The following is a 13,792-nucleotide window of genomic DNA, read 5'->3' on the forward strand; positions in this document are numbered from 1 at the left end:
TTAGTGATGGATTCCATTGCAGCTTTTTTTTTTTTTTTTTTCTTCACATTTCTATCTCATTACACACAATTGCCTGATATTTATGTACACATATAGCCACTGGATTATTTTTTCCCCACTGAATTCTCTGAAGCTAAGAGAAATAGAACTGCAGAATCACAGAAACATTTAGGCTGGAAGCATCCTCTTGAGGTCATCTAGTCCAACCCCCCGATCAAGCAGAGTCACCTAGAGCTGGCTGCAGACAGCTTCTCACTGGCTATACAAATGGAGATTCCACAACCTCATTGGCCAACCTGTGCCAGTGTTAGACCACCCTCACAGTAAAAAAGGATTTTCTTTTGTTCAGATGGAATTTCAAGTGTTTTAACTTCTGTTGACGGCCTCCTGGGCACTACTGACAACAACCTGTCTCCCTCTTCATTCTCTCCCATCAGTAATTTATACACATTACTAAGATCCCCCCTAGAATCATAGAATCATTCAGGCTGGAGAAGACCTCTAAAATCATCTAGTCCAATCTTTAATCTAGTACTAAACCATACTATTACATTCTGCATCTATATGTTTCTTGAAGACCTCCACGGATGGCAACTCAACCACTTCTCTGGACAGCCTGTTCCAATGCCACACAACCCTTTCAATAGAAATTTCTCCTCATATCCAACCTAAACCTTCCTTGGCACAACTTGAGGCCATTTCCCCTCATCGTAACAATTGGCGTGTGGGAGAAGAGCCCAATCCCCACCTCGCTACAACCTCCGTAACAGTAATTGTCAAGTACAATAAGGTCTCCCCTGAGCCTTCCTTTCTCCAAGCTTTTAGTTTGGAGAAATCCCAGCTCCCTCAGCCACTCCTCACAAGACTTGTTCTCTAAGTCTTCGCTGGCTTTGTTGCCCTTCTTTGGGCATGAAAGGTCTCCCCTGAGCCCCCTCTTCTCCAAGCTGAACAGTCTGTTTTCTCAGTCTCTCCTCATGCTTCAGGCCCTTCATCGCCTTTGTGGCCCTTCTCTGGACTCACTCCACTAAGTCCATACCTTTCTCATACTAAGGAGGCCACAGTAGACATGGCACTCCAGATATGATCTCACCAATGCTGAGTATAAAGAGGATTAACTGTCTTGACCTGCTGGCAGTACTCTTAATGCAGTGCAGGACACTGTTGGCCTTCTTTGCTGTGAGGGTGCATTGTTGGCTCAGGATAAACTTGTTGCCCAGCAGGACCACAACAGCCTTCTCTGCAGAGATGGTTTCCACCTGGTTGGCTCCCAGCATGTGTTGACAGGACTTGGCATTGTCTTTTGCTGAACATCATGAGATTCCGCTCTGCCCAATCCTCCAGCCTGTCTAGGTTCCTTCAAACTGCAGCACAACCACGTGGTGTATTAGTCACTCCTTCCATTGCCGTATTATCTGTAAATTTCCTGCACTGTCCCACCATCCAAGACATTAATGAAGAGGCTGAATAATACCGGCTGCAGCATTGACCCATGACGTAAACCCCTAGTGATTTGCCTCCAAGTGGACTTTCTGCTATAATATTATTCTCCAGCAATTAACTTAAGAACTTTGGCTTTTTTTCACTTCAAATACATAATTTTTAACTCTTCTTTGTTCAACAAATTCCATAAATATCAACACATACACTATCAATTAAATAACTTGAGTTATAGCTTTTGTATTTGGCCACCTGCAACCAAAAGAAACTTCTGCAGCAAAATGGAAAGTCTGAGTATTACAAAGCCTAAAAACACAGGTGTTTAAAACTGACCATCTAAAGACAGGTTTAAGATACCGTGTCCTCAATCTGTGGCACTAATTTCTAAGGATGTTTTTAGACTGTTATCTTTGTACTATTAACAATTCTCTGTATATTTTATCACCACTTCATTTTTGACAGAACTAGGTCTCTATAAAGATGTACAAATCTGGAAGCAGAGAGAAGGTGCTCGGCAACAGAAACCTCACAAATTGTTAGGACAGAATATAAAGGCTAAAACGTTACTTTTATTGTAGCATATAAAGTGGTTAAGTTGGATTTTCTTTTTGATGTTAGTATGACAACAAGAAGCCAAAACTGTAAGACCATTTCTTTCTAAAAGAAAAGGTGCTGTTAAATTTGGTCTTGAACCACTTTTTCCACAGAACTGGCAGTAAAGCATGTGGCAAACATGCTTGTTCATTCGGACTATACAGGACCCTTGCCATGAGACCGAAGAGTCTTGCTATTCATAATCCCACATTTCCATTCATTTCGTTCATGCGCAGTCACTAATGACTTCTACTTTAAGACCTTTATCAAGAGGAATTCTTGAAGTCAATGATGTGTAGACCAGATTTCTGGTATTAAGATTAGGCACATAAGCCTAGGTTCTCATCAAGGCCTATGTCACTGGAGTTTCAACACCAAAGGTTCTTTAAACCAAATAAATTAAAATGTAAGCTCATTTAAAAAAAAAAAAAAAAAAAGCAATAATGACCAACACCATTCATCGGCCCTTCAGGTTGGGGATGTGAGGGAGAAAAGTAACAAGTCAGAAAACATCCGTGTAAAAAGATTTCTTTTAGATCTTCCTTGCCTGGAGTGTTGTCAGACAGCTCAGCAAGGACCAAACTCAGCAAACGGATTATGCCAGGTCAGCTTCTTCAATACTGAGCAGAGTTCTGATACCAAGGATGAACTACTCAACAGGTCTTTCTTTGGCTTCATCTAGCTCAAAGAATGGATAATTTCATTTAGTTGAGTGCAATATATGCAAAATGAGTAAGAATAAAAGTAGCAAGTGAGCTACACCTTTGGAGCCAAGGTTACCTAATAACTAGACATGTATTGTATAAATCAATTCCTTGCCTCTTTGCTATTTATAGCTGTTAAGTGATTTGATCAATACTGAAGCATGCATTTTGCACATGTATCTAGCTGGGTGTTCTTCTCTACCCACTCAGAGTATTTATAGCTCTGTATGTAGTAGATGTGTTGCAGTACTTCATTAAATGACTTAACACCTCTAAAATGCTGTATGTACAAAAGCTGCTGTCATTTTAAATGAAATAAAATTGTCAGAAACAGCTATTCAAGGCAAAGTCCTCAAGAAAGTGTTTTTAAAATGTATCATGTTAGACATTTGCTTTTTAAATTATGTTCACCTTCAGTAATTCCTTCTTGTTTATGTTATTAAACATCAATTAAAAATGTAATGCTGTGGAATTTATTAAAACACCGAAGTAAGATGCAAAATATCGATGGAAATTGTGCCTGAAATGTCTTACAATTTGTGAAGAAAAAATTGAAAGAATTTACACTAAAAATCATACAAATATATAAACAACAATACATTTGTATTGAAGACAGGTAAAAATAACACTGAAAAGAACATTGCTCATGTATAATGCTGGGATCATTTTAAAATCTGTTTATTATTTGTGAAGAAACTGTCAGGAGTCTTACGCCTAAAATTAGACTTACTGTAGCAGTTATATTTTAATTCTTGACTGCGACATCCTTTCACCTGCCCCTACACTGCACTCTTGTGAGCCACTGTGGTAATGCAGTAGCTCAAGATTAATTTTTTCAATAGTATGCATTTTCTTCCATATGGAGATGCACAATGGAAGGGGAGCGACATAGCAGCTGCGTGCACGGGAAAGAATTCCTTGGTCTTAATTTGCTGCTGCTGAAGGATGCAACAAGAAAGCTAGATTTAGAAGAACTGCAACTGTTCTCTGCTGAACAGCTGCTGTACATCAGGATGACTAAATACTAATTTAGCATATAAAACTGACAGGAGATGAAGTTAAGGTGGCTTTGAACACTATAGTATGGTTCAATAATAATTGCTATTGGATAATCATGAAAAATAAGGGGTTTTTTTGTTTGTTTGTTTTTTAATGGAAATAATCTACCGTAACTCATGTAGTCCCATCTCTTGGCTGTAACAGGAATCAAGGTATGCAACTCCTTCACAGCAATGTGTGTTCCTTAGTTTAAGCAGATCTAGGCTTATCCTTCCTAAGATGATTGTGTCCACATTAGTGTACTTCTGAACCAAATCTGGCAAACTACTAGAAACCTGCAGGACGTTACCTGCACCATGCAGACATTTGCAATGTTATAATTATTTTTAAGGTAACACCAGTATCTTAAAATATTTAAAAACATGTATAATAATATTATACATGTATTATACAAAATAATACTGCTCTGTCAAGAAATACACATTTGGAAGGTCTGTCCAAGGTCATTTAACTAATTTTCAGTTATACAAATTGCACACTTATTTGAATATGTTATGCAAAGTAGTGAAAATAAGTAGTAAGGAAAAAAAGAAAGAAATTGATGGAAGATCATATTTGGTAGATAAAACTACAAGAGTAGCAATCCATATGCATATCTAACAATGGAAACTAGCTGCAGTCCTTTCTGCAATGTCACAAACGGTTGCTGTGCCACTAACAATGCCATTAATCGAAAATTGAAAGCCGGGGGTGTCTGAAAACTCAAAGTCCAGCCTACGGTATCTCTAGTGTTAAACTTCTAATGTTAAAATTTATTTCCAGGATTGTGTTTCTCACACATAAATCATATTCTCTCAGTCCTCTTTTCTGCCTCCCACCCAGCTGCACCTCCACCCACCGTACTTCAAGGCTGTACTGTTTGTGCAAGGTAATGTTAATCGCTGCATATAGTAAAATGATTCTACCTTCTGTTACCCAACAGAGTTTCTTTTTCCACTCCATATCATTAATAGTCAGTCACAGAGCTGTTATTCAGTCTCTGAACTCCTAAAATGAAATATCACTGATAGGTTTATATCCTTGGCAACCACACATAATATAGAGAACTGTATTTTGCTCAGCTGTAACATCATGTTCCTACTTCTGCTTGCACACAGACTCTTGTTATTGTTGTTAAATAATGTGTGTCAACAAGAAGCTTAAACAAGATATTTCATACCAGTTAATATTTAAAATATTTAAAATAAAAATATTTCTTTACTTCCCCAGCAATATCACTAGTTTGAGTTACCACAGTCATTCAGCCCAGTAGATCTCTCTGCCAGTTAGTATAAGCTAGGTACCTATAAAGCACTGATTTTAATATGCAGATGATTCCTGAAGTATATGTATACATACATATATGGTTTTCCTTAAATAATACCACGTCTTTATCTGTAAAATCATGGCAAATAAGTGAATTGTCTAAAATATTTGATGACATAATACACGCTATTCCTTAAACATAAATGCTTCTTTCTGTGTTAAAGTTTTGTATTTAAAATATTTTGCTCAAATCTCTCTCCAAGCCCACATTAGGGAGGACCCCAAATAGAAGATTGTGAAAACCTTTATAGCAAATTAAATTGATTTATTAGTCACTATGAAATTTTGTATCACTATAAAAAAAGTCAGGTGCAGGATATGCAACTGCTTGAAAAGATAATGTATCCAACTTTATATATGTTTGTTATTAGCATACTTTCACAAAATTAACCAATGGTTGTTAGAAGACTGCCATTCTGCAGAAGACTGCCACTAAGCATGAACCGGCTTCAAATAAATGGTGTTCAAAAAGCCTTTAAAAAAATCTCTTACGCTCGTTACAAAATATGACCACTTCCCATCATTTGGCCCACTTTTCATCAGTCTTTCACCAGAGCCTCATTTCTTAAGCCTTCCAAAAGAGAGTCACAGCCACTGCATCTTACTATTACAAATAGTTTAATCCCAAAACAGAGAGAAAGAATTCTTCAAATTTTGAATAAAGGAAGTAAGAACTACTGGGACTACTACTGTTTCATCAGTAGATGAAGCTATAAAGACAGTCAGAAAAAGTCCATTAGCCCCTCTATCCAATCATATTATCAACTTAGCACAAGGAGTTTTTCTGTTCCACTATGAGGTAGCTTGTTGCTTATGTGGTATAACCACATTTCCTTTTACCTTGATATAGAAAAATGAGTATTTTTCACCAGATTTGTAGCTGACTGTAAGCTCTCAGTTCTTTCAGAGGAAAAAGACAGAAATGTGGGAGCAGGTAAGGGAGGGTTTCTTGAGAATGAGAGGGTAAAGTCACAGGCTTCTGAAGGTAAATCATAGCTGTATTGGACTAAAACATGCAGGAAAGTACTGAATGTTTAAGCCAGAGTGGATGAAATTTTTATTTTTTTTACATGAAGAAGATTGAAAGATAGAGAGGGGACAAATGCAACTATCATACTGTATGCTGCATCCACTTCTATCAAAAAGATGTTCTCGGATAAATTATGCATCTTATATGCCAAGCTCTTCAAAAATGTGCTTCTCTTAATAATTCACCTACAGAAAGTACAGTTTTGGACTTGAAAGGGAGATATTTTGTAATGCCTTCAGCTGAATTTGTCTACTGAACATAGATACATACACTAGAAGTAATGGGTTGCCCAGGGTGGTATCACTATCCTTGGGGGTGTTCAAGGAAAAGTTGGCCCTTGTGCTTAGGGACATGGTTTAGTAGGTGACATTGGCAGTAGGGTGATGGTTGGACCAGATGATCTTGAAGGTCTGTTCCAACGTTAATTGAATATAGAATATATATTATAATATATATAGAATTAATATAGAGTTAATATAGAATTCTATAATTCTATATCATACATACGGTCACACAGTGTACATGGATGCACTGTTATCAACATTTCCTTTCACACCCTTCATTGGAATTACTACTTTGAGTGTTAAAAACTCTCTTTCCAGTTATCTGTACTGAAGATAGGGGAAAAATAAAATAAAATAAAATAAAATAAAAAGATTGCTTTTGTTAGCAAATACTTTGTTATAATTTTATAGTTATCTTTTGCTCTAGTTAGCTGTTATTACCGATGGAGATGATTCTTAGTCTTTCCTAGTGACGTTGTATTTGTCACTATTCTGGGCATTAATCCAAGTCCCAAGATAGGAATGAAAATTATAGGCTCTTCCTACATAGCTTTCCTTTTTAGCAACTTCATGCAGGCTCCACATTAGCAACTTTAACTTCTCTCAGATTTCTTCCTACATAAGTCACTCTACAAATGGATCAAAAGTGAAATAAATTCAGCTGACTGCCGTAAGGGAATTTGTTCTGTAATTTCTTTCTTAAAATAGACTTCTTTTTTTTCCAAATCCAACTAAAGCTAACAGATTGTTTTTGTTTTCCCATAGTAATCTCTATAGTATCCATCACATTAATATCTAAGGGAAAACATTAATAGAACTTACTTCACAATGGTTCTGTATGATGGAAAATATTATTTTCATCATTTTAGCACATAGGGAATTCATGCACAGAGAAACCGTACTTTGTGTTCAACATCATATAAGAAGATTATACTGAAATCAGGAATATCTTCCTGAAAATAAATCTATCTCCCTCCTAATTCTTTCAGAGTTTTGGGAAATATTGCCATGTATTTTTACTTCTGATCCATAAGGCTAATTAAGTGGAACGCTAAACACAACTTTTTGATTTGACCTAATTCATCATACTACCCCAATGGCTAGGAGCCCGTCATGGGTCAGGATTCATTCTGTCAAATATTAACAAATCAGAACGTTGTAAATGTTAAAAATACTAAATATTAACAACAACAACAACAAAAAAAAAAACCTTGAACAACTAAATTTAATTCACTCCTAGTCTGAATTAATTGACAGCAAGTCTATTTTGAAGCAGGAGACAGCACTAAGATGTCACTGGTACCATCTGTCTTTTATGCAGAGAGATTTGTAAGGTGCATCCACATCCTACTGCTAATGGAAAATTTCTGCATTCCAGTATATGGAGCCCATACACAGCAGTAGGAGTATGTTCGACAAAACACTGCTCTATGTCTACCAAATGCCTTAGATTATGTAGCATATATTCCTTAGAAAGAATGTAATATTTCACTGAAGTTAAAATCAACATATTAACAACACACTGGAAATTTGCTAGATTTTTTTCTTACTTTCTGCTCAGACCCTTCCTCTTTCTTTACTTCTACTTATTTATAATATTGAAAAAATTAGGAAAACATATTTGCCTGGAGCTCTTCAACCCCACTTTAAAATAAAATCAAGAAATGTTGCCATAAAGTTCTTTGTTGCCTTTCACAATGAAATGTATTCATTTAGGGTCAAAATATGCAATCACATATGATTACAAATTGAACAGTGATTGGGAAGCACTTAGTCACCTAACCAAGATAAAACTTTGAGTGACAAATCAGAAAATACTTTTGAAAGAAAAATCTGAGAGGCTGCAAACACAATCAAAAGAGAAACTAAATTGCAGGGAAGTCATTAGCAAAACAACATTTGACAAGTCCAATTGCCTCCTACTTATTTTTGTCCTGCCATTTTAAAATCATCACTTCCCACAGTCCATTTCTACTTTTCTCCCTCTTTCCTCCTTCCCCTTGCTAGCCCTTCTGCAAAACAAAAGCTAACTGTTCTCCCTTTCAAAGCACAGTCTTTTCACTTACTAACCCCCACCAAACTTAAATTACTGTAGAACTTACTATGAGACTTTACAGATACAAACAATTCCATCAGATATACAAGTAACCAAAACACACAAGAAACATAATAAAAGAATCCCTTACATCTTTCTGGTGCATGTAACTGATTATGTCTTACACTATATTCATACAATATCAAACCATTTAGAAGTTACACCATTGACTTCACCGTGCCCAAGGTTTCATCATTAATATTCTATCTATAAGACAGATTTTAAATTAACAAACAAAAACTTACACGGCGTTAACAGTTTCCAAAAGTACAGTTAAAATGTTCAATAACTTCATACATTGTAAATAAATTATAATGTATCTTGTTCTTGCAATGTTTTATGCTGTAAATAAATACTTACTTGGCTTAACTCAAACACCAACTTTCTTCATCAGGTTTACGATCTCCTCGCCCTCTGCACAGAAACAAAGAGAAAGATGAGCTTGCAAATGATTAAGACTCAGAAATGGATGAACAGCTGTAAGGCATGCAAAGTTACTGAGATTGTTATGAACAAGCTAACAAAAGGAGTTTGACTAATGCCTGACACAATTAACGCTTACTGTACCTCATTTTTGTCATATACTTATGCCACTTGGTATTTTAAAAAAAAAAAAAAAAAAAAGTGGAACAGCATCACCTTATTTTATTTCTATTTTCATCTTTGACAAATCCTTTTGAAGATGTTAAAAGTACCCCCAATTGATTCTAAGTTCAGGTGCTCTTTTCACCTTTTGTTTTCAATTGCCTTTGTGCTTGCTAAAATAAATAAATAAATAAATAAATAAATAAATAATCCTATATAAGCAGTAACTGAAGTAAGCGAGAACCCTGACGCTGATTTCAGCTCTCATCAGCTACCACCTACACTAAGTTACACATGTCGATAGCCTGGAGAGGTTCGTTAGCCCTTTGCAGTACACAACTAAAAGAAGTCAAATATTGCCCCCTTGTGTATGAAGGACAAAGTACGTCGTTTTCGAACTGCTGACATTTAACATTAGAGCCTTTCTATCTTGACAATACAGTCTTTCAACGGGAATTTGCAGAAGCTTGGAGGACTGCGGTGATGCGTAATCACGCATAATTCTCCTTAACCCCTGCTGGATGAGCACATCACGACACAGCTCAGAAAGGAGCTTGATGAGTATATAGCTACATGAGTAAAAAACACTAATTTCTGCTAAGTGGAACTAAAAGTATTAGAAAATAATTAATATTGTGTACTAGGGAAGTAAGAGAGATATGTGTCAACATATAAGAAAAATGGGTCTTATACTGAAAGAAAAACACTGAGTACAGTGACCTTAGTTTTCCAAATGAGACCACGGTTCATCATATTGAAGGCATCAGTTTAAGCTACTGCAAGTATACGTTCAGTTTACAATTCACTTCAGAAAACACAGAAGAGATAGTCACTGAAATGCAAGGGAGTTGTGTAGTCACTAGTACTTGTTTTGAAGACATTAAGAATTAAGGCACAGAAAGATGGGGCCAAAGCTAGTAAAAGAAATTAATACAATAACACCAATTTCAGCCCTTTGAAAATAAAAGCAAGTAAATGCTGATCAAAGCAACAGATTTTGTTTTTGCACAGGATCTGTTAAGGCACTGGAGGAATACAATAGTAAAGTCTGCAGCGTCGTACTTCACTTCATGTTGCCAGAAAAGCAAAAACATCCAGCAGAATACCAGCACTTGCATACCAACAGCCTCTACTGCAGTTCAGAAAGAGAACTAAAGGAATTAAGCTAACTAGCTGGTAACTGTGCTGCCATTATATTCAGCATAAATCAAAACTACACACACAGCAAAGAAGTTTCACCCACTTAAAAAAACACCTTTATACAAAAATATATGCCAGCCAAACACACATCTCTGTCTCTACTTTTCCCAGCTATGACTTTATTATGCTATGACTTTGACTTTGCTATTACTGTGACTATGACTTATTATGACTTTAACGAGATGGAAAGAAATGGTGAGTTTCCCTTTCAAACTTACCACATGACATAGTATGTAAAACTTGTATGTCATTTAAATTAAATGAACAGTATTTTGCCACTGCTAACAAGTAAAGCAGATCCTATTGTAGCTCTTGAGATGTTTTCCCCCTCCAGACACTTGGTTTGACAGTGCAGGTCGTGCTATACCTCACATAGAAAATTTTTATTATCAGAGAAGTCTGAAGACCCAATATCAACAATGAGAACCATTAACTAAACATTACCAACACTACCTACACAAGACTTCTTACCTCTGTTTTAGGGGCTTTGCTATATTTCTCCAAAACAAATTGATTACAGAAGCTATAATTCAAGGAAAAGAAAAGCTTTACAGGCAGATTCCAGCTCAGATGTTTGTCCACTAACTTCACAAACACTACAGGTCAAGTATGAGGGCCAAGTTAGAACTTTTAAGAGGGCACATAAATGTTTTCCTCAAACAATAATTCTTTTAAGTACTTGCTCTAACACTTTAAACTGCTAATGCTCCAGGAGACCAGGTGCTCAGTGTTTAAGCTAGTCAACCAGGCAAAACAAGCAGTCCGCTTATACCTGGAAGATGAGGAGATCATGTTCCCTGTTAGTCCTGAGCCTCTCTGTAGGGGTGTCTCATTAAGAGGAACAATTTTCATTCCATCTTGCTTGGACACATCACAAAGGCTCATTTCTCAGCAAAATCATTTTTAACAGTGGTCCATAATCACTTGTAGTAGCACACAATTAGGTATCTAAATTAACTTAGTGTTAAGAACAGTAGCTCTTTTTTAAATATGCTTGCATCATGGACAATGAGGCTACTAAAAAGTAAAAGGTCACCAACCTTTTCAGGAAGGATAAATGAGTTTGATGTTAAAGTGTCATGTGATTATAACAATCACCCTCTACAAAAAAAAAAAAAAAAAAAAAAAAAAAAAAATCTTTTAATTTAGTCATTCATTTAAAGCAAGAGATGAAAGAGAAATTTCATTTCCTGTTATGTTTGTCAATTCTCATCACATGGCTTTTCTTTTTCTATGCCAGCTTTGTGTCTGAATTTTCTTTCTTACATTCTCTCTCTTATATTTTCAGATGATCAACAGCACATCCTTGGAGTACACAAACAACTTAGAGTACTGAGTTTTCTCTGTTTATTAATGCCTTTCTTGCTTGAACACATTTAATGTTTATGAATGACTATTTTTATTGGCATTTAAAAATTTATACCTCAAGCAGTAATATTACTAAAGCAAAAGCTGTAACAATTCAGGCTTCTCCACAAAGCTCTGCCAACACAGCTCAATGGCATCGCATCTATCATTGATTACTGCTTCTACTACTTTGCCCAGTGGAGATGTCAGGCATACTGGTTATGTAGTTTCCTGCATCATTCCTGGAGTCTTTTTAGGCAGCCACCTTGGCCATTTTCCAATACCACCGAGCACGACTCTCATTAAGCGGAAGCTCACCACTTGCTGTCCCTAGGGTACAAATAAATTTCGGATTCCAAGATGACTACATTTCATCATTTCAAATCATTATTGCTTGTCTTTTCCATTCGCTCTATGATAATTCAGTTTGAGGCATATTCTCTGCCTCGTCTTCCATATGGAAAGAGCTCTGCCATGGAAATCTTCCCAAAAATACTCCCCAGGGGAAAAATAAAAAATAAAAAAATCCTTTTCCTGTTCTGGCTTTATCACAATTGTTCTTTCTCCCCTCTCTCTCCCCATCCCAAACCTTAATTCTATGTGGGTCTTAAGGATTCTCTTGCAGGATTTCTGCTTATAAACATTAGCGTAATTAATATTCCTTTTTGCTGGTTGCTCCTCTGTCTCATTTTTAGCCCACCTTTATGTGTTTTCACATTTGGCTTGAAGGTGTATGATCCCATCCCTTTTGACACAACTTCCTTGTGTGCTCCTTCTTTTTTAGATAAGATGCCTTCTTTTTTAGATAACTGCCCTGCCCCTATGGTTTATCTATGCTGGCATCCTTCAGAGCACGGCCCTCCACAACCACAGGGGTAAACAATTGTGCAAACAATTGCTGTCCTGTAGCAAGGTCCTAAAGAACATAATGCAAACATTGGATTATGGACTTCTGGTGAATCCGATAATTTTTCACAGTGAACTATTACTCTCATTGTGAAGACAAAAGCTAGTATTAAGCTTTTCATACAATAACCACATCCCAAAGCACAGAGCAATCCAAGTGACCAGAGACTAGTCTCATAGTGCAGAAAAAAAAACCCTCTACACCATTACTGCGGAAAAAACAATTCCTTTCGCTAATGTGCTGAATGAAAGCTTGTAAGTTTACAAATGTTTCTCCAAATCATGCCAATATGACTGATATAACTGAAACTCTGAGACTCTTAATTAAGTAGGTGTCACACTTGGGCACTGGTCCCCTCACACATTAAGAGCTGTGTGGTACGAGCTTGACTTAATTGGCACCAAATAAATGCCTGAGGAATGTATCTGATTAACAACAGGGAAAAACAGGAGAAAGCATTTGCACAAAACAGAAATTATTTTCTGAGGTAATAAATGCATACTCCAAACTGGAATTAAAATAAAATCACAGAACTCAGAAGGACTATTGCACAGCATGTGGGTGTTGGATAAAAAGGCTTTGTGTGGAAGTTGCTACATTACTTAACAAACATACAGAATCTGTCTGAACAGCATCATAAAAACCTACCATATTTATAAGGCTTTATTACACTCTGCCTTAAAACAGCATCAGCTTCGTTTCTTGTTTAAACACAGCATTCTTTGTAGAGACCAAGGGAGAAAAAAAAAAAAAAGCACTGCTACATTCACAGGAACTTTCTTTGTACCTTAGGCCTCTAAAATTTTCTCTGCTGAGTCATGTCATCTGACTGGTCACACAAGAATACATGTCAGATTGTAACTTGTCATGGAGTTGATTAGAGATTTCTTTTGAAGGAACTGAAGCTAATGTGCTTAAGCTATTGAACAAAAATGTCATATACGCTCTTTATGTTCATTTTGTTTTTCACATTAAATCACATGCATCATAGAACTTTTAAGGACAAAATGACTGATGCACAGCAGATGCACTCCTTTAACCACTGCAACTTGCCCTAGCAAAACATTATTAAATATGTGTTCTTAAGACTGTATAAAGCAAATTAGCATGCTCTGTTTTCTGCTGATATGTTGTATAGTTGTTCTCGGTGTTTTCTACCTTAATGATTTAATAGTTTAAAATCTTGCATCCAAATTCTGTTGATGGGGCCCTGCAGTCATTGTTGTAAATTCACAAATTTATTTT

Source organism: Netta rufina (assembly GCF_964035555.1).
Source record: "Netta rufina genome assembly, chromosome: 6".
NCBI classification, from domain to species: domain Eukaryota; kingdom Metazoa; phylum Chordata; class Aves; order Anseriformes; family Anatidae; genus Netta; species Netta rufina.